Raw genomic sequence first — 25,994 nt, 5'->3', positions numbered from 1 at the left:
AACTTTTCCTCAATAAATCAGTACAAAAAAAGTTTCACTTGGATCCAAGAAGGATTGGCTAACATCATCTAAAATCTTCAAAACTCTAAACAGAAAACGTATCATTAGTAGTGATAAGACAAGCAAAAAAATCTCAGAACAAGAAGCGAATCCCTGCAAAGTTGAGCAAAGGACAAACAACAAATCAAAACTAACAAGATAGGAAGTTAGTACCTAAAATTAGTCAGTTAGATTTGACACATGGAAGCTCCACTATTAAAACCAGGAAAAATTTTGTGTTAGTACACCAATTAAAACAGAAAATATGAGCAGTGGCAAGTGACTGAAAATTTGAATATGAGCCATAAAAAACAACGAAGTCCCGAGAGACCACAATCTTTGCAATAAATCAGTACGAAAAAAATTTCACTAGCATCAAAGAAGGATTGGCTAACATCATCTAAAATCTTCAAAACTCTTAACAGAAAATGTATCGTTAGTAGTGACAAGACAGGCAAAAAAATCTCAGAACAATAGGCGGATCCCTGCATGGCTGGGCAAAGGAAAACATCATTTCAAAACTAACAAGACAGGAAGTCAGAACCTAAGATTAGTCAGTTAGATTTGACACATGGAAGCTCCATCATTAAAACCAGGAAAAATTTTGTGTTAGTACACCAATTAAAACAGAAAACATGAGCAGTGGCAAATGACTAAAAATTTGAATATGAGCCAGAAAAAACAACGAAGTCCCGAGAGACCACAATCTTTGCAATAAATCAGTACGAAAAAAATTTCACTAACATCAAAGAAGGATTGGCTAACATCATCTAAAATCTTCAAAACTCTTAACAGAAAATGTATCGTTAGTAGTGACAAGACAGGCAAAAAAATCTCAGAACAATAGGCGGATCCCTGCATGGCTGGGCTAAGGAAAAACATCATTTCAAAACTAAAATATAGGAAGTTAGAACCTAATATTCGTCAATTAGATTTGTGAAACAGAACCAGGAAAAAATTAAATTTCTGTTATTATACTAATTAAAACAAAAAACATGAGCAGTGGCAAGTGACTATAAATTTGAATATGAGCCAAAAAAAAACAACGAAGTTCCGAGAGACCACAATCTTTTCTTCAATAAATAAGTACAAAAAAAATTCACTTGCATCAAAGAAGAATTGGCTAACATTCTCTAAAATCTTCAAAACCCTAAATAGAAAATGTATCATTAGTAGTGACAAGACAAGCAAAAACATCTCACAACAGTAGGCGGATCCCTGCATGGCTGGGCTAAGGAAAAACATCATTTCAAAACTAACAAGATAGGAAGTTAGAACCTAATATTGGTCAAATAGATTTGTAATATAGAACCAAGAAAAATTTAAACTCTGTTTTTATACTAATTAAAACAGAAAATATGAGCAGTGGCAAATGACTGAAAATTTGAATATGAGCCAAAAAAAACAACGCAGTCCCGAAACCACAATCTTTTCTTCAATAAATCAGTACAAAGACAGTTTCACTTGGGTCAAAGAAGGATTGGCTAACATCATCTAAAATCTTCAAAACTCTAAACAAAAAATGTATCATTAGTAGTGACAAGACAAGAAAAAAATTCTCAGAACAATAGGCGGATCCCTGCATGGCTCGGCTAAGGAAAAACATCATTTCAAAACTAAAATATAGGAAGTTAGAACCTAATATTCGTCAATTAGATTTGTGAAACAGAACCAGGAAAAAATTAAATTTCTGTTATTATACTAATTAAAACAGAAAATATGAGCAGTGGCAAGTGAATAACAATTTGAATATGATCCAGAAAAAACAACGAAGTCCCAGAGACCACAAACTTTTCCTCAATAAATCAGTACAAAAAAAGTTTCACTTGGATCCAAGAAGGATTGGCTAACATCATCTAAAATCTTCAAAACTCTAAACAGAAAACGTATCATTAGTAGTGATAAGACAAGCAAAAAAATCTCAGAACAAGAAGCGAATCCCTGCAAAGTTGAGCAAAGGACAAACAACAAATCAAAACTAACAAGATAGGAAGTTAGTACCTAAAATTAGTCAGTTAGATTTGACACATGGAAGCTCCATTATTAAAACCAGGAAAAATTTTGTGTTAGTACACCAATTAAAACAGAAAATATGAGCAGTGGCAAGTGACTGAAAATTTGAATATGAGCCAGAAAAAACAACGAAGTCCCGAGAGACCACAATCTTTGCAATAAATCAGTACGAAAAAAATTTCACTAGCATCAAAGAAGGATTGGCTAACATCATCTAAAATCTTCAAAACTCTTAACAGAAAATGTATCGTTAGTAGTGACAAGACAGGCAAAAAAATCTCAGAACAATAGGCGGATCCCTGCATGGCTGGGCAAAGGAAAACATCATTTCAAAACTAACAAGACAGGAAGTCAGAACCTAAGATTAGTCAGTTAGATTTGACACATGGAAGCTCCATCATTAAAACCAGGAAAAATTTTGTGTTAGTACACCAATTAAAACAGAAAACATGAGCAGTGGCAAATGACTAAAAATTTGAATATGAGCCAGAAAAAACAACGAAGTCCCGAGAGACCACAATCTTTGCAATAAATCAGTACGAAAAAAATTTCACTAGCATCAAAGAAGGATTGGCTAACATCATCTAAAATCTTCAGACTCTTAACAGAAAATGTATCGTTAGTAGTGACAAGACAGGCAAAAAAATCTCAGAACAATAGGCGGATCCCTGCATGGCTGGGCTAAGGAAAAACATCATTTCAAAACTAAAATATAGGAAGTTAGAACCTAATATTCGTCAATTAGATTTGTGAAACAGAACCAGGAAAAAATTAAATTTCTGTTATTATACTAATTAAAACAAAAAACATGAGCAGTGGCAAGTGACTATAAATTTGAATATGAGCCAAAAAAAACAACGAAGTTCCGAGAGACCACAATCTTTTCTTCAATAAATAAGTACAAAAAAAATTCACTTGCATCAAAGAAGAATTGGCTAACATCATCTAAAATCTTCAAAACTCTAAATAGAAAATGTATCATTAGTAGTGACAAGACAAGCAAAAACATCTCACAACAGTAGGCGGATCCCTGCATGGCTGGGCTAAAGAAAAACATCATTTCAAAACTAACAAGATAGGAAGTTAGAACCTAATATTGGTCCATTAGATTTGTAATATAGAACCAAGAAAAATTTAAAAAACTCTGTTTTTATACTAATTAAAACAGAAAATATGAGCAGTGGCAAATGACTGAAAATTTGAATATGAGCCAAAAAAAACAACGCAGTCCCGAAACCACAATCTTTTCTTCAATAAATCAGTACAAAGACAGTTTCACTTGGGTCAAAGAAGGATTGGCTAACATCATCTAAAATCTTCAAAACTCTAAACAAAAAATGTATCATTAGTAGTGACAAGACAAGAAAAAAATTCTCAGAACAATAGGCGGATCCCTGCATGGCTCGGCTAAGGAAAAACATCATTTCAAAACTAAAATATAGGAAGTTAGAACCTAATATTCGTCAATTAGATTTGTGAAACAGAACCAGGAAAAAAATTAAATTTCTGTTATTATACTAATTAAAACAGAAAATATGAGCAGTGGCAAGTGAATAACAATTTGAATATGATCCAGAAAAAACAACGAAGTCCCAGAGACCACAAACTTTTCCTCAATAAATCAGTACAAAAAAAGTTTCACTTGGATCCAAGAAGGATTGGCTAACATCATCTAAAATCTTCAAAACTCTAAACAGAAAACGTATCATTAGTAGTGATAAGACAAGCAAAAAAATCTCAGAACAAGAAGCGAATCCCTGCAAAGTTGAGCAAAGGACAAACAACAAATCAAAACTAACAAGATAGGAAGTTAGTACCTAAAATTAGTCAGTTAGATTTGACACATGGAAGCTCCATTATTAAAACCAGGAAAAATTTTGTGTTAGTACACCAATTGAAACAGAAAATATGAGCAGTGGCAAGTGACTGAAAATTTGAATATGAGCCAGAAAAAACAACGAAGTCCCGAGAGACCACAATCTTTGCAATAAATCAGTACGAAAAAAATTTCACTAGCATCAAAGAAGGATTGGCTAACATCATCTAAAATCTTCAAAACTCTTAACAGAAAATGTATCGTTAGTAGTGACAAGACAGGCAAAAAAATCTCAGAACAATAGGCGGATCCCTGCATGGCTGGGCAAAGGAAAACATCATTTCAAAACTAACAAGACAGGAAGTCAGAACCTAAGATTAGTCAGTTAGATTTGACACATGGAAGCTCCATCATTAAAACCAGGAAAAATTTTGTGTTAGTACACCAATTAAAACAGAAAACATGAGCAGTGGCAAATGACTAAAAATTTGAATATGAGCCAGAAAAAACAACGAAGTCCCGAGAGACCACAATCTTTGCAATAAATCAGTACGAAAAAAATTTCACTAGCATCAAAGAAGGATTGGCTAACATCATCTAAAATCTTCAAAACTCTTAACAGAAAATGTATCGTTAGTAGTGACAAGACAGGCAAAAAAATCTCAGAACAATAGGCGGATCCCTGCATGGCTGGGCTAAGGAAAAACATCATTTCAAAACTAAAATATAGGAAGTTAGAACCTAATATTCGTCAATTAGATTTGTGAAACAGAACCAGGAAAAAATTAAATTTCTGTTATTATACTAATTAAAACAAAAAACATGAGCAGTGGCAAGTGACTATAAATTTGAATATGAGCCAAAAAAAAAACAACGAAGTTCCGAGAGACCACAATCTTTTCTTCAATAAATAAGTACAAAAAAAATTCACTTGCATCAAAGAAGAATTGGCTAACATCATCTAAAATCTTCAAAACTCTAAATAGAAAATGTATCATTAGTAGTGACAAGACAAGCAAAAACATCTCACAACAGTAGGCGGATCCCTGCATGGCTGGGCTAAAGAAAAACATCATTTCAAAACTAACAAGATAGGAAGTTAGAACCTAATATTGGTCCATTAGATTTGTAATATAGAACCAAGAAAAATTTAAAAAACTCTGTTTTTATACTAATTAAAACAGAAAATATGAGCAGTGGCAAATGACTGAAAATTTGAATATGAGCCAGAAAAAACAACGCAGTCCCGATACCACAATCTTTTCTTCAATAAATCAGTACAAAGACAGTTTCACTTGGATCAAAGAAGGATTGGCTAACATCATCTAAAATCTTCAAAACTCTAAACAGAAAATGTATCATTAGTAGTGACAAGACAAGCAAAAAAATCTCAGAACAAGAGGCGGATCCCTGCAAAGTTGAGCAAAAGAAAAACATCATATCAAAACTAGCAAGATAGGAAGTTAGTACCTAAAATTCGTCAATTAGATTTGTGAAACAGAACCAGGAAAAAATTAAATTTCTGTTATTATACTAATTAAAACAGAAAATATGAGCAGTGGCAAGTGAATAACAATTTGAATATGATCCAGAAAAAACAACGAAGTCCCAGAGACCACAAACTTTTCCTCAATAAATCAGTACAAAAAAAGTTTCACTTGGATCAAAGAAGGATTGGCTAACATCATCTAAAAACTTCAGAAACATGAAAATTTAAAATTACTGTGATTATAAGAATTAACAGGGAAAATGAGCAGTGGCAGGTGACTAAAAATTTGAATATGAGCCAGAAAAAACAAAGAAGTCCCGAGAGCACAATCTTTTCCTCAATAAATCAGTACAAAAAGTTTCACTTGGATCAAAGAAGGATTGGCTAACATCATCTAAAAACTTCAGAACCATGAAAATTTTAAAATACTGTGATTATAATAATTAACAGAGAAAATGAGCAGTGGCAAGTCACTAAAAATTTGAAAATGAGCCAGAAAAAACAAAGAAGTCACGAGAGACCAAAATCCTTTCTTCAATAAATCAGTACAAAAAAAGTTTCACTTGGATCAAAGAAGGATTGGCTAACATCATCTAAAATCTTCAAAACTCTAAACAGAAAATGTATCATTAGTAGTGACAAGACAAGCAAAAAACCTCAGAACAATAGGCGGATCCCTGCATGGCTGGGCTAAGGAAAAACATCATTTCAAAACTAAAAAATAGGAAGTTGGAACCTAAAATTCGTCAATTAGATTTGTAAAAACAGAGCCAAGAAAAAGTTTAAAAAACTGTTTTTATACTAATTAAAACAGAAAATACGAGCAGTGGCAAATGACTGAAAATTTGAATATGAGCCAGAAAAAACAACGAAGTCCCGAGAGACCACAATCTTTGCAATAAATCAGTACGAAAAAAATTTCACTAGCATCAAAGAAGGATTGGCTAACATCATCTAAAATCTTCAAAACTCTTAACAGAAAATGTATCGTTAGTAGTGACAAGACAGGCAAAAAATTCTCAGAACAAGAAGCCTGCAAAGTTGAGCATAGGACAAACAACATATCAAAACTAACAAGATAGGAAGTTAGTACCTAAAATTAGTCAATTAGATTTGTAAGACAGAAGCTCCATTATCAGAACCAGGAAAATTTAAAAATTTTCTCATAGTTCAGCAATTAAACCAGAAAATATGAGCAGTGGCAAGTGACTCAAAATTTGAATATGAGCCAGAAAAAACAAAGAAGTCCCGAGAGACCACAATTTTTTCTTCAATAAATCAGTACAAAAAAGTTTCACTTGCATCAAAGAAGGATTGGCTAACACCATCTAAAATCTTCAAAACTCTAAACAGAAAATGTATCATTAGTAGTGACAAGACAAGCAAAAAAAATCTCAGAACAATAGGCGGATCCCTGCATGGCTGGGCAAAGGAAAACATCATTTCAAAACTAACAAGACAGGAAGTCAGAACCTAAGATTAGTCAATTAGATTTGACACATGGAAGCTCCATTATTAAAACAAGGAAAAATTTTGTGTTAGTACACCAATTAAAACAGAAAACATGAGCAGTGGCAAATGACTAAAAATTTGAATATGAGCCAGAAAAAACAACGAAGTCCCGAGAGACCACAATCTTTGCAATAAATCAGTACGAAAAAAATTTCACTAGCATCAAAGAAGGATTGGCTAACATCATCTAAAATCTTCAAAACTCTTAACAGAAAATGTATCGTTAGTAGTGACAAGACAGGCAAAAAAATCTCAGAACAATAGGCGGATCCCTGCATGGCTGGGCTAAGGAAAAACATCATTTCAAAACTAAAATATAGGAAGTTAGAACCTAATATTCGTCAATTAGATTTGTGAAACAGAACCAGGAAAAAATTAAATTTCTGTTATTATACTAATTAAAACAGAAAATATGAGCAGTGGCAAGTGACTGAAAAATTGAATATGAGCCAGAAAAAACGCAGTCCAGATACCACAATCTTTTCAATAAATCAGTACAAAGACAGTTTCACTTGGATCAAAGAAGGATTGGCTAACATCATCCAAAATCTTCAAAACTCTAAACAGAAAATGTATCATTAGTAGTGACAAGACAAGCCAAACATCTCAGAACAAGAGGCGGATCCCTGCAAAGTTGGGCAAAGGGCAAACAACATATCAAAACTAACAAGATAGGAAGTTAGTACCTAAAATTAGTCAATTAGATTTGTAAGATAGAAGCTCCATTATCAGAACCAGGAAAATTTAGAATTTTTTTCATAGCACAGCAATTAAAACAGAAAATATGAGCAGTGGCAAGTGACTAAAAATTTGAATATGAGCCAGAAAAAAAACAACGAAGTCCCGAGAGACCACAATCTTTTCAATAAATCAGTACAAAAAAAATTTCACTTGCATCAAAGAAGGATTGGCTAACATCATCTAAAATCTTCAAAACTCTTAACAGAAAATGTATCGTTAGTAGTGACAAGACAGGCAAAAAAATCTCAGAACAATAGGCGGATCCCTGCATGGCTGGGCTAAGGAGAAACTTCATTTCAAAACTAACAAGATAGGAAGTTAGAACCTAATATTGGTCAATTAGATTTGTGTTATAGAACCAAGAAAAATTATTTAAAAAAACTCTGTTTTTATACTAATTAAAACAGAAAATATAAGCAGTGGCAAATGACTGAAAATTTGAATATGAGCCAGAAAAAACAACGCAGTCCCGATACCACAATCTTTTCTTCAATAAATCAGAACAAAGACAGTTTCACTTGGATCAAAGAAGGATTGGCTAACATCATCTAAAATCTGCAAAACTCTAAACAGAAAATGTATCATTAGTAGTGACAAGACAAGCAAAAAAATCTCAGAACAAGAGTCGGATCCCTGCAAAGTTGAGCAAAGGACAAACAACATATCAAAACTAACAAGATAGGAAGTTAGTACCTAAAATTAGTCAATTAGATTTGTAAGATAGAAGCTCCATTATCAGAACCAGGAAAATTTAAAATTTTTCTCATAGTACAGCAATTAAAACAGAAAATATGAGCAGTGGCAAATGACTAAAAATTTGAATGAGCCAGAAAAAACAACGAAGTCCCGAGAGACCACAATCTCTTCCTCAATAAATGAGAACAACAAACGTGTCAGTCGGAACGAAGAAGGAATGGCAGACATCATCTAAAATTTTTAGATATCTCAACAGACAATGTCATTAGTAGTGACAAGACAAGCAAAAAATCTCAGAACAAGAGGAGGATCCCTGCAAATCTGAGCAAAAGAAAAACAACATATCAAAACTAACAAGATAGGAAGTCAGTACCTAAAATTAGTCAATTAGATTTGTAAGATAGAAGCTCCATTATCAGAACCACGAAAATTTAAAAATTTTCTCATAGTACAGCAATTAAAACAGAAAAAATGAGCAGTGGCAAATGACAAAATTTGAATGAGCCAGATAAAACAACGAAGTCCCGAGAGACCACAATCTTTTCCTCAATAAATCAGTACAAAAAAGTTTCACTTGGATCAAAGAAGGATTGGCTGAAATCATCTAAAATCTTCAGAACCAAGCAAATTAAAAAAATACTGTGATTATAATAATTAACAGGGAAAATGAGCAGTGAAAAGTGACTAAAAATTTGAATGAGCCAGAAAAAACAACGAAGTCCCGAGAGACCACAATTTTTTTCAGTAAATTCGCACAGAAAATATTCACTTGGATCAAACAAGGATTACCAAACATCCTCTAAAACAATCATGACTTTAGACAATGTATCATTAGTAGTGACAAGACAAGCAAAAAAATCTCAGAACAAGAAGCGGTCCCTGCAAAGTCGAGCAAAGGACAAACCACATATCAAAACTAACAAGATAGGAAGTCAGTACCTAAAATTAGTCAATTAGATTTGTAAGACAAAGCTCCCTTGTCAGAACCAGGAAAATTTAAAAATTTTCTCATAGTACAGCAATTAAAACAGAAAATATGAGCAGTGGCAAATGACTGAAAATTTGAATATGAGCCAGAAAAAACAACGCAGTCCCGATACCGCAATCTTTTCTTCAATAAATCAGTACAAAGACGGTTTCACTTGGATCAAAGAAGGATTGGCTGACATCATCTAAAATCTTCAGAACCAAGCAAATTAAAAAAATACTGTGATTATAATAATTAACAGGGAAAATGAGCAGTGAAAAGTGACTAAAAATTTGAATGAGCCAGAAAAAACAACGAAGTCCCGAGAGACCACAATTTTTTTCAGTAAATTCGCACAGAAAATATTCACTTGGATCAAACAAGGATTACCAAACATCCTCTAAAACAATCATGACTTTAGACAATGTATCATTAGTAGTGACAAGACAAGCAAAAAAATCTCAGAACAAGAAGCGGTCCCTGCAAAGTCGAGCAAAGGACAAACCACATATCAAAACTAACAAGATAGGAAGTCAGTACCTAAAATTAGTCAATTAGATTTGTAAGATAAAGCTCCCTTGTCAGAACCAGGAAAATTTAAAAATTTTCTCATAGTACAGCAATTAAAACAGAAAATATGAGCAGTGGCAAATGACTGAAAATTTGAATATGAGCCAGAAAAAACAACGCAGTCCCGATACCACAATCTTTTCTTCAATAAATCAGTACAAAGACAGTTTCACTTGGATCAAAGAAGGATTGCCTAACATCATCAAAAATCTTTAAAACTCTAAACAGAAAATGTATCATTAGTAGTGACAAGACAAGCAAAAAAATCTCAGAACAAGAAGCGGATCCCTGCAAAGTTGAGCAAAGGACAAACAACACATCAAAACTAACAAGATAGAAAGTTAGTACCTAAAATTAGTCACTTAGATTTGTAAGATAGAAGCTCCATTATCAGAACCAGGAAAATTTAAAAATTTTCTAATAGTACAGCAATTAAAACAGAAAATATGAGCAATGGCAAATGACTAAAAATTTGAATGAGCCAGATAAAACAACGAAGTCCCGAGAGACTACAATCTTTTCCTCAATAAATCAGTACAAAAAAAGTTTTACTTGGATCAAAGAAGGATTGGCTGACATCATTTAAAATCTTCAGAACCAAGCAAATTAAAAAAATACTGTGATTATAATAATCAACAGGGAAAATGAGCAGTGAAAAGTGACTAAAAATTTGAATGAGCCAGAAAAAACAACGAAGTCCCGAGAGACCACAATTTTTTTCAGTAAATTCGCACAGAAAATATTCACTTGGATCGAACAAGGATTACCAAACATCCTCTAAAACAATCATGACTTTAGACAATGTATCATTAGTAGTGACAAGACAAGCAAAAAAATCTCAGAACAAGAAGCGGTCCCTGCAAAGTCGAGCAAAGGACAAACCACATATCAAAACTAACAAGATAGGAAGTCGGTACCTAAAATTAGTCAATTAGATTTGTAAGATAGAAGCTCCCTTGTCAGAACCAGGAAAATTTAAAAATTTTTTCATAGTACAGCAATTAAAACAGAAAATATGAGCAGTGGCAAATGACTGAAAATTTGAATATGAGCCAGAAAAAACAACGCAGTCCCGATACCACAATCTTTTCTTCAATAAATCAGTACAAAGACAGTTTCACTTGGATCAAAGAAGGATTGCCTAACATCATCAATAATCTTTAAAACTCTAAACAGAAAATGTATCATTAGTAGTGACAAGACAAGCAAAAAAATCTCAGAACAAGAAGCGGATCCCTGCAAAGTTGAGCAAAGGACAAACAACACATCAAAACTAACAAGATAGAAAGTTAGTACCTAAAATTAGTCACTTAGATTTGTAAGATAGAAGCTCCATTATCAGAACCAGGAAAATCTAAAAATTTTCTAATAGTACAGCAATTAAAACAGAAAATATGAGCAATGGCAAATGACTAAAAATTTGAATGAGCCAGATAAAACAACGAAGTCCCGAGAGACTACAATCTTTTCCTCAATAAATCAGTACAAAAAAAGTTTCACTTGGATCAAAAAACGATTGGCTAACATCATCTAAAAATTTCAGAACCATGAAAATTAAAAAAATTACTGTGATTATAATAATTAACACGGAAAATAAGCAGTGGCAAGTGACTAAAAATTTGAATGAGCCAGAAAAAACGAAGTCCCGAGACACCACAATTTTTTTCAGTAAATTCGCACAGAAAATATTCACTTGGATCAAACAAGGATTACCAAACATCCTCTAAAACAATCATGACTTTAAACAATGTATCATTAGAAGTGTCAAGACATGCAAAAAATCTCTGAACAAGAGGCGGATCTCTGCAAAGTTGGGCAAAGGAAAAACATCATTTCAAAACTAACAAGATAGGAAGTTAGAACCTAATATTGGTCAATTAGATTTTAGAACCAAGAAAAATTTTAAAAACTCTGTTTTTATACTAATTAAAACAGAAAATATGAGCAGTGGCAAATGACTGAAAATTTGAATATGAGCCAGAAAAAACAACGCAGTCCCGATACCACAATCTTTTCAATAAATCAGTACAAAAAACAGTTTCACTTGGATCAAAGAAGGATTGTCTAACATCATCTAAAATCTTCAAAACTCTAAACAGAAAATGAATCATTAGTAGTGACAAGCCAAGCAAAAAAATCTCAGAACAAAAAGCGGATCCCTGCAAAGTTGAGCAAAGGACAAACAACATATCAAAACTAACAAGATGGGAAAACAGTACCTAAAATTAGTCAATTAGATTTGTAAGATAGAAGCTCCATTATCAGAACCAGGAAAATTTTATAAATTTTCTGATAGTACACCAATTAAAACAGAAAATATGAGCAGTGGCAAGTGACTAAAAATTTGAATGAGCCAGATAAAACAACGAAGTCCTGAGAGACCACAATCGTTTCCTCAATAAATCAGAACAAAAAAAGTTTCACTTGGATGAAAGAAGGATTAGCTAACATCATCTAAAATCTTCAGAACCAAGAAAAATAAAAAAAAATACTGTGATTATAATAATTAACAGGGAAAATGAGCAAGGGCAAGTGACTAAAAATTTGAATGAGCCAGAAAAAACAACGAAGTCCCGAGGGACCACAATTTTTTGAGTAAATTAGCACAGAAAGTATTCACTTCGATCAAACAAGGATTACCAAACATCCTCTAAAAGAATCATGACTTTAGACAATGTATCATTAGAAGTGTCAAGACATGCAAAAAATATCTGAACAAGAGGCGGATCTCTGCAAACTTGGGCAAAGGAAAAGCATCATTTCAAAACTAACAAGATAGGAAGTTAGAACCTAATATTGGTCAATTAGATTTGTAACATAGAACCAAGAAAAATTTAAAAAATTCTGTTTTTATACTAATTAAAACAGAAAAAGTGAGCAGTGGCAAATGACTGAAAATTTGAATATGAGCCAGAAAAAACAACGCAGTCCCGATACCACAATCTTTTCTTCAATAAATCAGTACAAAGACAGTTTCACTTGGATCAAAGAAGGATTGCCTAACATCATCTAAAATCTTCAAAACTCTAAACAGAAAATGTATCATGAGTAGTGACAAGACAAGCAAAAAAATCTCAGAAGAAGAAGCGGATCCGTGCAAATTTGAGCAAAGGACAAACAACATATCTAAACTAACAAGATAGGAAGTCAGTACCTAAAATTAGCCGATTAGATTTGTAAGATAGAAGCACCATTATCAGAACCAGGAAAATTTAAAAATTTTCTGATAGTACACCAATTAAATCAGAAAATATGAGCAGTGGCAAGTGACTAAAAATTTGAATGAGCTAGAGAAAACAACGAAGTCCCGAGAGACCACAATTTGTTCCAGTAAATTAGCACAGAAAATATTCACTTCGATCAAAAAAAGGATTACCAATTATCCTCTAAAACAATCATGACTTTAGACAATGTATCATTAGAAGTGTCAAGACAACCAAAAAATCTCTGAACAAGAGGCGGATCTCTGCAAAGTTGAGCAGAGAAAAACATCATATCAAAACTAACAAGATAGGAAGTTAGAACCTAAGATTAGTCAATTAGATTTGTAAGATAGAAGCTCTATTATCAGAACTAGGAAAAAATTTAAAAATTTTCTGACATTAGACCAACTAAAACAGAAAATATGAGCAATGGCAAGTGACTAAAAATTTGAATATGAGCCAGAGAAAACAACGAAGTCCCGAGAGACCACAATCTTTTCTTCAAAAAATCAGTACAAAAAAAGTTCCACTTGCATCAAAGAAGGATTGGCTAACACCATCTAAAATCTTCAAAACTCTAAACAGAAAATGTATCATTAGTAGTGACAAGACAAGCAAAAATATCTCAACAAAAAACGGATCCCTGCATGGCTGGGCAAAGGAAAAACATCATTTCAACACTAACAAGATAGGAAGTTAGAACCTAATAATGGTCAATTAGATTTGTAATATAGAACCAAGCAAAAATTTTTAAAAATTCTGCTTTTATACTAATTAAAACAGAAAAAATGAGCAGAGGCAAATGACTGAAAATTTGAATATGAGCCAGAAAAAACACCGCAGTCCCGATACCACAATCTTTTCCTCAAGAAATCAGTACAAAGACAATTTCATTTGGATCAAAGAAGGATTGGCTAACAGCATCTAAAATCTTCAAAACTCTGAACAGAAAATGTATCATTAGTAGTGACAAGACAAGCAAAAAATCTCAGAACAAGAGGCGGATCCCTGCAAAGTTGAGCAAAGGACAAACAACATATCAAAACTAACAAGATAGGAAGTTAGTACCTAAAATTAGTCAATTAGATTTGTAAGATAGAAGCTCCATAATCAGAACCAGGAAAATTAAAAAATTTTCTGATAGTACACCAATTAAAAAAGAAAATATGAGCAGTGGCAAGAGACTAAAAATTTGAATGAGCCAGATAAAACAACGAAGTCCCGAGAGACCACAATCTTTTCCTCAATAAATCAGTACAACAAACGTGTCAGTCGGAACGAAGAAGGAATGGCAGACATCATCTAAAATTTTTAGATATCTCAACAGACAATGTTATTAGTAGTGACAAGACAAGCAAAAAATCTCAGAACAAGAGGCGGATCCCTGCAAATCTGAGCAAAAGAAAAACAACATATCAAAACTAACAAGATAGGAAGTCAGTACCTAAAATTAGTCAGTTAGATTTGTAAGATAGAAGCTCCATTATCAGAACCAGGAACTAAAAAATTGAATGAGCCAGATAAAACTACGAAGTCCCGAGAGACCACAATCTTTTCCTCAATAAATCAGTACAAAAAAAGTTTCACTTGGATCAAAGAAACATTGGCTAACATCTAAAATCTTCAAAACTCTAAACAGAAAATGTATCATTAGTAGTGACAAGACAAGCAAAAAAAACCTCAGAACAATAGGCGGATCCCTGCATGGCTGGGCAAAGGAAAAACATCATTTCAAAACTTACAAGACAGGAAGTCAGAACCTAAGATTAGTCAATTAGATTTGTAAGATAGAAGCTCCATTATCAGAACTAGGAAAAAATTAAAAAATTTTCTGACATTAGACCAATTAAAACAGCAAATATGAGCAATGGCAAGTGACTCAAAATTTGAATATGAGCCAGAAAAAACAAAGAAGTCCCGAGAGACCACAATTTTTTTTTTCAATAAATCAGTACAAAGACAGTTTCACTTGGATCAAAGAAGGATTGGCTAACATCATCTAAAATCTTCAAAACTCTAAATAGAAAATGTATCATTAGTAGTGACAAGCCAAGCAAAAACATCTCACAACAGTAGGCGGATCCCTGCATGGCTGGGCTAAGAAAAACATCATTTCAAAACCAACAAGATAGGAAGTTAGAATCTAATATTGGTCAATTAGATTTGTAATATAGAACCAAGAAAAATTTAAAAAACTCTGTTTTTATACTAATTAAAACAGAAAATATGAGCAGTTGCAAATGACGGAAAATTTGAATATGAGCCAGAAAAAACAACGCAGTCCCGATACCACAATCTTTTCTTCAATAAATCAGTAAAACAAAAAGTTTCACTTGGATCAAAGAAGGATTGGCTAACATCATCTAAAATCTTCAAAACTCTAGACAGAAAATGTATCATTAGTAGTGACAAGACAAGCAAAAAATCTCAGAACAATAGGCGGATCCCTGCATGGCTGGGCTAAGGAAAAACATCATTTCAAAACTAAAAAATAGGAAGTTAGAACCTAATATTCGTCAATTAGATTTGTAAAAATAGAGCCAAGAAAAAGTTTAAAAAACTGTTTTTATACTAATTAAAACAGAAAATATGAGCAGTTGCAAATGACGGAAAATTTGAATATGAGCCAGAAAAAACAACGAAGTCCCGAGAGACCACAATCTTTTCTTCAAAAAATCAGTACAAAAAAAGTTCCACTTGCATCAAAGAAGGATTGGCTAACACCATCTAAAATCTTCAAAACAGAAAATGTATCATTAGTAGTGACAAGACAAGCAAAAATATCTCAACAAAAAACGGATCCCTGCATGGCTGGGCAAAGGAAAAACATCATTTCAACACTAACAAGATAGGAAGTTAGAACCTAATAATGGTCAATTAGATTAGTAATATAGAACCAAGAAAAAATTTTTAAAAATTCTGCTTTTATACTAATTAAAACAGAAAAAATGAGCAGAGGCAAATGACTGAAAATTTGAATATGAGCCAGAAAAAACACCGCAGTCCCGATACCGCAACCTTTTTTCAATAAATCAGTACAAAGACAGTTTCACTTGGATCAAAGAAGGATTGGCTAACATCATCTAAAATCTTCAAAACTCTAAACAGAAAATGTATCATTAGTAGCGACAAGACAAGCGAAAAAAATCTCAGAAAGCAAAAAATCTCAGAAAAAACGGATCCCTGCATGGCTGCGCAAAGGAAAAACTTCATTTCAAATCTAACAAGATAGGAAGTTAGAACCTAATATTGGTCAATTAGATTCTTTTTTATACTAATTAAAACAGAAAATATGAGCAGTGGCAAATGACTAAAAAATTGATTGAGCAAGAAAAAACAAAAAACTCCCGAGAGACACAATCTTATCTTAAACAAATCTGAACAAAAAACGTTTCACTTGGATCAAAGAAGGATTTGCTAACATCATCTAAAATCTTCAGAAATCAAAACATAATAAATCATTAGTACTGACAAATCCAGCGAAAAAATTTCAGAACAAGAGGCGGATCCCTGCATGGCTGAGCAAAGGAAAAACATATCAAAACATACAAGATAGGAAGTTAGAACCTAGGATTGGTCCATTAGATTTGTAAGAGAAGCACCATTAGCAGAACCAAGAAGAAATAAAAAATTTTCTTTGATTATAATAAATACAGAAAAAATTAGCAGTCGCCAGTGACTAAAAATTTGAATAAGAGCCAGCAAAAACAACGAAACCCCCAGACACCACGATACTTTTTCAATAAATCAGTACAAAAAAGTTTCACTTGGATCAAAGGATTGGCTAACATCATTAAAACTTTCAGATATCTAAGCAGACAATGTATCATTAGTAGTGACAAGACAAGCAAGAAATCACAGCACAGGACGCGGATCCCTGCAAAATTGAGCACAGGAAAAACATCAGATCAAAACTAACAAGATAGGAAGTTAGAAACTAAAATTAGTCAATTAGATTTGTAATATAGAAGCCCAATTATCAGAACTAGGCAAAATTAGAATAGTTCTGCTATTATACTAATTACAAAACAGAAAAATTGAGCAGTGACAAGTGTCTAAAAACTTGACTAAGGGCCAGAAAAACAACGAACTCCCGGAAGACCACAGCCTTTTTATCAGTAAATCAGTACAGAAAAGGTTTCAATTGAATCAAAGGAGGATTGCAAACATCTAAAATTTTCAGATATATAAACAGACAATATATCATTAGCAGTGACAAGATAACCAAAAAATCTCTGAACAGGAGGAGAATCCCTGCAAAATTGAGCAAAGGAAAAACATCATATCAAAACTAACAAGAAAAGAAGTTAGAACGATAGATTCGTAAATTAGATTTGTAATATTGACGCCCATTATCAGAACCAGGAAACATTAAAATAGTTCTGTTATATTAATTAAAATATGAGCAGTGGCAAGTGACTAAACAAATGAATCAGAGCCAGAAAAAAACAACGACCACAATGTTTTTTCAATAAATCAGTAAAGAAGTTTCTCTTCGATCAAAGAAGGATTGGCTAACATCATCTAAAACCTTCAAAACTCTAAACAGAAAATGTATCATTTGTAGTGACAAGACAAGCAAAAAATCTAAGAACAAGAGGCGGACCCCTGCGAAGTTGAGCAAAGGAAAAACATCATATCAAAACTGAACAGAAAAAAAGTTAGAACCCAACATTCGTCACTTAGATTTGTAATATAGAAGCCCCATTATCAGAACAAGGAAAATTAAAAATAATTTTGGTTATTATACTAATTAAAATAGAAAATATGAGCAGTGGCAAGTGACTAAAAATTCGAATAAGAGCCAAAAAAAATAACGAATTCCCGAGGGGCCACAATTTTTTTTATATAAGTAAATCAGGACAGAAAAAAATTTCAATTGGATCAAAGAAGGATTGGCAAACATCATCGAAAGAATTCAGATATCTAAACAAACAAAGTATCATTAGTAGTAACAGCATCAAATGGACCAAAGAAGAATTGGCAAATAAGCCAAGTAAAAGATTAAAAATCGAAGAAAATAAATCATTAGTGACAAAAAAATTTAGACGCAGAAGTTGGGAAGTGTCGGCATAAGAAATAGAGGTTCTTTCAAAACAAAAACTTTAGTCACTTAGTCCTCTAACATAGAAGCGCAATGAGCTGGACCTAAATTACAAATCTGTAAAGTTACAATTGCTGTACTCAGCAGACAGATAAAACAACAAATTTTAATTGAATACAGAACAGAAAACTATAACCGACACAAAACAAAATTACGAGCCCCCCAAAGTATTAGGAATTGTACTTCAGAACGAAACAGAAAGATGAGATCGACAAAAAGCCAACATAATTTCACTTAATCAGAACAGCAACATTATCACTTGGATGACAAAACAACCCAAGTGAGAGCTTCTAAACTCGAATTCGATTAGACCATTTTCATCAATACAAGACAAAGGCAAAAGGATAAAACAGAAGTCGACTGGGTCGGAAAATGAAACACACATCGTTCCAAAACACTAAAGTGAACCTCCGATGGCAGGTGAAAATATAACACTGTTCAATTAAGCCTTATCTAGAAGTGCAATCACCAGACAAAAAACTAGTCGATGTTCTTGATTTTAAATGAATTGAAGAAACTTTGGAAGGTAGCATGAGATTGTTTATTGGAGCGTAACCAGCCATCATGAACAAATAAATTCCAAAAGAATTTTTTTTGTCTAAAAAATCAGTACTAAAACAGCTTTACTTGGATCAAGTTCAGGATTGGCAAACATTATAGAAGATTTAAATGAGAATTTATCATTAGTAGTGACACGACAATGAGACATGGTATCATTAGTAATGACAAAAGCCTTTCAGACGATGAGGCAAACCCCTGGAAGTCTGAGCACAAGAACTACACATCGTGTAAAAAAAACAAGTCCCAGAGACCACATTTTTTTCCAGTTTATCAGTACAGAAAAAGTTTCAACTGGATCAAAGAAGGATTCGCAAATATCATTAAAACTTTCAGATATCTAAGCAGACAATGTATCATTAGTAGTGAAAAGACCAGCAAGAAATCTCAGAACAAGAGGCGGATCCCTGCAAAACTGAGCACAGGAAAAACATCACATCAAAACTAACAAGATAGGAAGTTAGAAACTAAAATTAGTCAATTAGATTTGTAATATAGAAGCGCCATTATCAGAACCAGGAAAATTTCAGTTATACTAATTACAAAACAGAAAAAATGAGCAGTGACAACTGACTAAAAACGTCAATAGGAGCCAGAAAAACAACGGATTCCCGGAAGACAACCTTTTTATCAGGAAATCAGTACAGAAAAAGTTTCAATTGGATCAAAGGAGGATTGGCAAACATCTTCTACTTTCAGATATCTAAACAGACAGTGTATCATTAGTAGTGAAAAGACAATAAAAAAAATCTCTGAACAAGAGGCGGATCCCTGCAAAGCTGAGCAAAGGAAAAACATCATATCAAAACTAGCAAGAAAGGAAATTAGAACGTTATATTCGTCAATTAGATTTGTAATATTGACGCGCCATTATCAGAACCAGGGGAATTCAACAATTTGTCTGTTATTATACTATTAGAACAGAAAATATGAACAGTAGCAGGTGACAAAAAAATTCAATCTGAGCCAGAAAAAACTAATGAAAACCCGAGAGACCACATTTTTTTCAGCAAATCAGTACAAAGACGATTTCACTTCCATCAAAGAAGGATTGGCAAACAACATCTAAAATTTTCAGAACTCAAAACAAACAAGGTATCATTAGTAGTGACAAAACAAGCAAAAAATCTCAGAACAAGAGGCGGATCCCTGCAAAGTGTAGCAAAGAAAAAACTAACATCAAAACTGACCAGATAGGAAGTGAGAACCTAAAATTAGTCAATAAGATTTGTAATATAGAAGCGCCATTAATAGAACCAGGAAAATTTAAAAAATATTTCTATTATACTAAATAAAACAGAATATGAGCAGTGGCAAGAGACTAAAAACTTGAATCAGAGCCAGAAAAAAACAACGAAATCCCCAGAGACCACAATCTTTTTTTTCAATAAAAAAGAACAAAAAGGTGTCACTTGCATCAAAGAAGAATTGGCTAACATCATCTAAAATCTTCAAAACTCTAAATAGAAAATGTATCATTAGTAGTGACAAGCCAAGCAAAAACATCTCACAACAGTAGGCGGATCCCTGCATGGCTGGGCTAAGAAAAACATCATTTCAAAACCAACAAGATAGGAAGTTAGAACCTAATATTGGTCAATTAGATTTGTAATATAGAACCAAGAAAAATTTAAAAAACTCTGTTTTTATCTAATTAAAACAGAAAATATGAGCAGTGGCAAATGACTGAAAATTTGAATATGAGCCAGAAAAAACAACGCAGTCCCGATACCACAATCTGTTCTTCAATAAATCAGTACAAAAACAGTTTCACTTGGATCAAAGAAGGATTGGCTAACATCATCCAAAATATTCAGAATTCTAAACAGAAAATGTATCATTAGTAGTGACAAGACAAGCAAAAAAATCTGAGAACAAGAAGCGGATCCCTGCGAAGTTGAGCAAAGGAAAAACATCATATCAAAACTGACCAAGAAAAAGTTAGAATCTAGCATTCGTCACTTAGATTTGTAATATAGAAGCGCCATTATCAGATCAAGGAAAATTATAATTTTGGTTATTTTACTAATTAAAAAAGAAAATATGAGCAGTGGTAAGTGACTAAAACTTTGAATAAGAGCCAGAAAAAATAACGAATTCCCGAGAGACCACAATCTTTTTTAAATTAGTAAATCAGGACAGAAAAAAATTTCAATTGGATCAAAGACGGATTGGCAAACATCTTCTATAATATTCAGATCCCAAGTGAGAGCTTCTAATTTCGAAATCGATTAGACCATTTTCATCAAGACAAGACAAAGGCAAAGGGATAAAACAAGTCGACTGGATCAGAAAATGAAACACACATCGTTCCAAAACACTAAACTGAACCTCCGATGGCAAGTGAAAAAATAACACTGTTCAATTAAGCCTTATCTAAAAGTGCAATCACCAGACAAAAAACTAGTCAATGTTCTTGATTTTAAATGACTTGAAGAAACTTTGGAAGGTAGCAGGGGATTATTTATTGGAACGTAACCAGCCACCATGAACAAATAAATTCCAAATGAATTTTTTGTCTAACAAATCAGTACTAAAACAGCTCTACTTGGATCAAGTTCAGGATTGGCAAACATAAAAGATTTAAAACAGAATGTATCATTAGTAGTGACACGACAATGAGACATGGTATCATTAGTAATGACAAAAGCCTTTCAGACGACGAGGCAAACCCCTGGAAGTCTGAGCACAAGAACTACACATCGTGTAAAAAAAACAAGTCCCAGGGACCACAATTTTTTTTCAGTTAATCAGTACAGAAAAAGTTTCAATTGGATCAAAGAAGGATTCGCAAACATCATTAAACATCACTTTCAGATATCTAAGCAGACAATGTATCATTAAAAAAAACAAGACAAAAAGTTATAACCTAACATCAGTCAATAAGACTTGTGACATAGACGTGTCATTAGAGAAAACAAATTTACAACTATTTCCACAACGAAAGAGATAAAAAGATTTGCAGAGACAACTGACAACAAATTCCAAAATGAGGCACCAAAACAGACCACTACACAATTTCTTTCGTATTAGTACAGGAACTGCATCACATGGACAAAAGAAGGATTGGTAAATATTACAAGTAAAAGACTAAGAACTCAAGAATAAGTGTATCACTAGTAACAAGATTATAACCACTGAATTACTTCTCTTATTCAGAACACAGTATCACTTGGACTAAGAAAAAAAACCCAAGTAAGAGATTCCAAACTCGGACTAAATTAGACCATTTTCATCAAGAAGACAAAGGCAAAAGGATAGAAAAGAAGTCAACTTGAGGGGGCAAGAAAGGAAAAACACATCGTTCCAAGACATACTAAAACGAACCTCAGATGGCCAGTGAATGAAACACTGTTCACTTGAGCCTTATCTGAAAACGTAATAATCAGACAAAGAGGATACACAACGTTCTTGATTTTACATGATTTGGCAAAACTATTGAAAAAAGAAGCAGTCGACGGCAGGGGTCGGACAGAAATACACGCCGTTCCACAACTTACAAGAAACTTCAGACAGCGAGTGAAAATATAAAATTGTTCACTAAGCCTTATCAGAACGTGCAATCATTGGACCAAAAAACAACCAAAAATTCGTGATTGTAGATGATGCTGACAAAAGTTTTAAAGTTGAAGTGGACTACTTATTGTTAAGTAATCAGTAAACAGTACCGAAGATATCCCGACAACAATAACTTTTCCAATAGATCAGTAAAGAAACAGTTTCACTTGCATCAAGGAAGGATTCAACAGAAAGACAACAAAGACAGTATCTTTAATACTGTGAGGGCAAACTGAAGAGGCAGACTACTGGAAGGTTGACAAAAAGAATAACAAATATCAAAACTGACAATAATCCAGGAAGTTAGAACCTAAAAAATCACCACAGTAGACAGTTTTCAAAAAGCACATTAGATAGTCGTAATATGGAATGGGTAGCGTAATTTTCTACAAAATAACAAATGCCTACAATGTACATAGTAGGGTGAAGTAATGTTTATCATTAAAATCATTTTGTAATTTGTGCGAATCAAACGTCCTTCCAAGAAAACTGCCCATGTATTACATTTCTTTATCGTCCCTCAAAAATTCATTAAAAAACGGTAACATTTTATAATTTATTTTTTAAATGAGGATCCTTAGATTCGGTGAAATTTTGTTCTGCAGAAAAATACCTTCAACGAATAACGCTTTTTCGACCCACTAAAAGTTAACTTTTGTGTTTGTTGCATACTTAACCTGAGCGTTAACTGACAATAGAATTTCGCAAGTAGCAGTCTGTTTCCTGTTTGTGAAAAAGCTGATTTCAATAGAATTTATTTTGTATAATAAGCAGCTTTGTAGTTCAGCACATTTTTGGTAGAATTAAATATTTCATTTTCAAACCGAAAGAGCTGTCAATTTTTTTTTCTGTTAAAACAAGCATTGACAGCACAGCTTAATTGAAGTTCGAGAAAAAAAATATCAATAGTTTGCAGAAAGTGCGGCGGAGTATTGCAGTATGAAATTAAAACTGAACAATCTATGTGTTTTTGATGTTCTTAGGAACACAGTCTGTTAATATAAGATTTTTATCCCTTGCACCATTTTGCTCAATATTTTCACGTGTTCTTGATAATTTAGTTTATTGTCAAGAATAACTCCAAGATTTATTATGCTGCTTTTCCAGAAACTGCCGGTTGTTTACCTGAATTTCTTTCGCATGACCACATTTGAGTGCAAGTATTTAAGATTTGTTACTGTTCACTTGTAAATTATTTCCGCTGTATTATTTAACTATATCTGAGATTGCAAATTCGATTGACTTTTTACATTTATCGATGTCTGTCATAAGATACAATCAAAGTCGGCACATTAAATTATCTGACAATTTGCATGTAATTGTTTATATTAACGTAACAATTAGATAAAAGGGGACCAAACATTAGTCACTTAGACTTGTAAACTAGAAGTGCCCAAATCAGAACCAAGAAATCTTTAATTTGGGAAAAAACGGAATGAAACGAAAAAAAGCAACGGCATGTTGACCACACATTCAAAAACTATAAGCCACCAAGAACAAAGAAATTCCAAAACAGCAGAGGTAATTTTTCAGTAAATAAGTTCAAAAACAGCTTAACTTGAATCAAAGAAGGACTGGCATACCTAAAAAATAATAGTTTCAAAAATCTGTCAGCTAACACACAGGAAAATTGCCAGCTAAAAAATATCGGAAACTATAGTTCACTACGAAAAGATATGAGCAACAAAGACAGAACACAAAATACGTCTCGTATTGATCAGAACAAAAACAGTATCACTTGGACCACAAGAACAACCCAGTTGAGATTTAAAGCTCAAAGAAATTAGACCATAATTATCAGAAGCAATCTGAATACACAGTCAACTGGACCGGTCAGGAAAATAAATGCACATCGTTCCGAAACTTACAGCAGGTAACCACAGTTACCACTTAAAAATACAGCATTGCTCACCTGAAAGTTCAATCTCAGGTGAGCGGGAGGAGAGGTGATTGAGGGGGTCAAAATTTTAGAACTCAGATTTGCCCTTCACACTCTGAAATTGTTGCCTCAAAACTGTCGGTGAATCGCATACCGAGAAAAAAGTAATACCTAAGGCTCTAACAGAGCTGCTCGGCCACTTGATGCCGTTCAAACTCTACCTGATTATGCAGTTTTGTGCACAAGAAGTCAATTTAATAACACAAAAAATCGGTCAAGTGAGAAACTGCATAGAAGACCACAGGGATAATATAACAGCTACAAACTTTGTTTGAGAGCCACTAAAAACAAAAATACTCGCAAAAAAACAATTTCAGAATACACAGTAGACCAAAGCTCAAGCAAGACATCAATATTCAAACTAGGGACGTCAAAATCTGCCGAGAACAAAAAAAATTACAAAACAGTAATAGTTTTCTAAGAAATCAGAACAGAAGCAGTATCAGTTGGATCAACAAGGACTGTGAACACTATTAAGTAGGGGATTCAAAACTCGGAGAAAAAAATTATATCAATAAACAAGCATCCTGTCACTGAAGGCGAGACAGATCTGATCACAATTTCAAATGGTTAGCTCACACAAAAAGAAAATTTGTTAAAGAAGCATCGAAATGCAGCGGCTCTAGGTAACGTCCCCTGAGATGTCAGAGGAGAATTGAAAAATGGATTCCAAGGATTGCCTCAAATATCGTGTCGAAACATTAGCAGCCAGTGTGGATTCAACGAGAAACTACTTGAAAATGAGCATGAAAGAAGTTTCAAAACTGATTAAAAAACCGTCCTAAAAAAACCGAATTTAGAACAAGTAAAATGACCTGAAGTGAATAATACTACAACAGAAAAAAATCAAAGACCGTTGTTTCACTCAGCTTGGAAGGACGCTTCATTGAATTAGAAAATCAAAATATGCAAACAGATGCTATCAAAAACAGATCATCGCAATTTCCGAAAAAGTTACTAGGATGGAGTCTGATCCCACTAAATGCTGACACCAAAATAAAGGCAAAGAATCAACTTCTCAAAAATGAACCCTAACGCATATCCCACAGAAAAATTCACACCTTCAAATAGCTAAAATTAAACAATTTTGTTTTTAATTGATCTTAAATTACATCATGCACCTTAAATTGTCTTGTAGAATGCAACAGAAAGTCGAATTTTGGTGACAAACTTTTTAATACTGTACAAATTATTACTTTTATGAGCATTACCCCGAATTCAAAAAGTCTGGTTTGTTTTCGAACTTGAGAACAAACGTAATTCAAAATCAAAAAAATTCATAAAACTCCTTTTCTAAGTTACTTTTCTTAGCATACCACGGTAGGCCCAGAAGTGGCAAACTGTAGAACTATGGACAGAAAACGTTCTAATTTTCTTAATAATGAAAGTATGGACGTCAAGCTACATTAAAAAATAGGCAAAATAACAAACATCTGCTGGAAAAAAAACGGAAGAACAAAGTCCAATTCTTCTCAAATTTTTGGCAAACTTTAGATACTTAAACGAACATAAACACACTGAATTGCTCTCGAACGACAGGCTGAAGAAAAGAAGCCTGAAAAAGTTACTTGAGACAGAATGTTCGAGAACAGCACAAAATTTGTCATGAGAGCAATTAAACAAAAGCCATCAATCCAAAACAAATCAATCTGTCCAAAAGAAAAACATTAGAAGTAGAGCTATTTTTCCGATCGTACTTCCTAAAAACAGTCTTATTCCTAAAATGGTCAAACTCCATCCAACTACGACAAAAATCTATATTGAAGTCACGTAGAAGCATATCTGTACG

General features: G+C 33.2%; 1 protein-coding gene across 6 annotated transcripts in view; it reads right to left on the bottom strand.

The window, feature by feature from the left end:
* LOC142345819 (uncharacterized) overlaps positions 1-25,994 on the bottom strand; it is a 127,187-nt gene that overhangs the window by 35,789 nt on the left and 65,404 nt on the right. The gene's annotated exons all lie outside the window — the stretch shown is intronic.

This window comes from Convolutriloba macropyga, chromosome 9 (genome assembly GCF_964194025.1).
Source record: "Convolutriloba macropyga chromosome 9, txConMacr16.3, whole genome shotgun sequence".
Taxonomy (NCBI): domain Eukaryota; kingdom Metazoa; phylum Xenacoelomorpha; order Acoela; family Convolutidae; genus Convolutriloba; species Convolutriloba macropyga.
The sequence above is the reverse complement of the archived record's forward strand: the minus strand, read 5'-3'. Positions and strand labels throughout refer to the sequence as shown.